This window comes from Etheostoma cragini, chromosome 18 (genome assembly GCF_013103735.1).
Source record: "Etheostoma cragini isolate CJK2018 chromosome 18, CSU_Ecrag_1.0, whole genome shotgun sequence".
Classification (NCBI taxonomy): domain Eukaryota; kingdom Metazoa; phylum Chordata; class Actinopteri; order Perciformes; family Percidae; genus Etheostoma; species Etheostoma cragini.
The window spans coordinates 1792831-1794669 of NC_048424.1; the positions used below are offsets into that span (position 1 = coordinate 1792831).

At 39.7% G+C, this 1839-nt stretch overlaps 1 protein-coding gene across 1 annotated transcript in view; it reads right to left on the reverse strand.

Moving 5' to 3' along the window:
* Positions 1–1833, reverse strand: part of LOC117961043 (GPALPP motifs-containing protein 1-like) — a 9839-nt gene extending 8006 nt beyond the window's left edge. The window contains exon 1 of the mRNA XM_034899413.1: positions 1740–1833. The gene's annotated coding sequence lies outside the window, so the exon portion shown is untranslated. The remainder of the gene's footprint in view (positions 1–1739) is intronic.
* Positions 1834–1839: the final 6 nt, after the last annotated feature.

Sequence of the window (1839 nt, forward strand, 5' to 3'; positions counted from 1 at the left end):
GGGGGGCGTCACTCATCTGGTGGAGATCATAAACAATCACATCAAACTTGTCTTGAAAAGTTTGAAACACACAGGCCGACATCCGAATCATACATTTCTGCTTTAAGGATTAAGAAGATTACTAATCCATTAACACCAACAGTATATTATATTAGACAGCTGACCTGAGTTCTGCTCTTGGTCTTCTTGGTGTAGCTGATGGAGGCGTAGGAAACATCACATTCAGGATCAGCCTACACAGAGGAAACAACATGAAGGCTGATCAGTCACATGTAGATTCATTCTGACTCACTTGTCTGTCTGATTCCCTTTAATTCTAGTCGCTGTGTAGCTTTCATGAGTTGCCAAACATTAGCATCACCCGTGCAATGTAATCAGATACAACAGTCCCACACCACATACTGTCAATATAAGATGAGTTGACTTAACTCTGTAACTCTGTTAACTTTTCCTTCTTCACAATGCATCATTTGACCTTTGCACAACCTCTGCATATCGGTCCAATAGAGTCAACAATGTTTGTTCTTTTTCTATTTCAGGTGTACAACTACAAAATACATTGTCATCATTGTATAAAAGTCATATTATTCAGTTTTATAACTCACCATGTCATCATCCGTCTGTGTTGTTTACCCTGAAAACAATTAAAAAGAGAGTTGTGTTCAGCTTCCTAAGTAAAAATCCAGGTTTATCAAAACCTCTTGTTTATTAAAGTGTCGTCTATGAATGTCTTCACCTTTAGGTCTCCTCCTTCTGAGGACAACCACAGGGATTATTAAGAGAGCTGCAACAGCCACACCCACAGCGATCAGCAGCCACCTCCACCAGCCTGAAAAGGAAATGTCAGAAGTGTTAAATATAGTCTGAGGTGTTACAATGACGAGGTAGTTGTTAGCATGTTCTTGAGCTGTCTTTATATCTCTGACAGCTGAATGAAGAGTCTGTTGCCTGCATGTCTTTTCTAACTGTGAATGTACTTCTATTTAATCACTATCTTGGTGCTCTTCCATCAGCATTTTCAAATGTTGAGTTGTTTTTATCTTGTCTATTGTTGTCTATTTATTTCCTGTTGTTGTAGCCATTGTGGTTTCTGTAGTTGTTGGTAGTGGTGTTGAGGCTGCATCATCATCTTTATGGATACATGTTATGATGGCTTGAATGCCAACATCGGCGAAGGCCCTATTGCAACTGAAGGTCCCATTAAGTCTGGTGAAAAGGTACTGTATGTGTTTTAGGGATTTCGGGAATAGGCACATAAAAATGTCTTGCTAGTGCCCCCTAAAATGTTTAAGGAATAAAGCCTCTGCAGTATGTTTATGTTTGCAGTAACGAAACTTGCTACACATATTTAGCATTTGAAGTTGTACAAAAAAGGTCATGGGAGCCATACTCTAAACGGTGAGGGTCCAACGCTGCTTGCAACTTTAATTATTATTTGGGGGGTTTCCGGATCGTTTTTTTCGGCCTTTATTCGACAGGACAGCTGAAGACATTTAAAGGAGAATTCCGGTCAATGACATTGCAGCAAAGGGCCGCAGGCCAGAGTCAAACCCGTCAAGGACTAACCCTCTATACACGGGCGCCCACTCTACCAACTGAGCTATCCTAGCACTCTTTAATGATTACATTAACAGGAAAGTGATGAACCAGGAATGATGAAATGCAAAAAGCTAAAATTACATTGTATATATAAAGTATATAAAACATTCAGTGTAATTATCATATGATCATGTTCTCACCTGGTGTCTGTCCTGAGGACTGAGGAGGGATGAAAGGAAACAGCTTCACTTCTTTGCTGTACTTCTCTGTCACTTCACACTTTAATAACTCGTAATACTT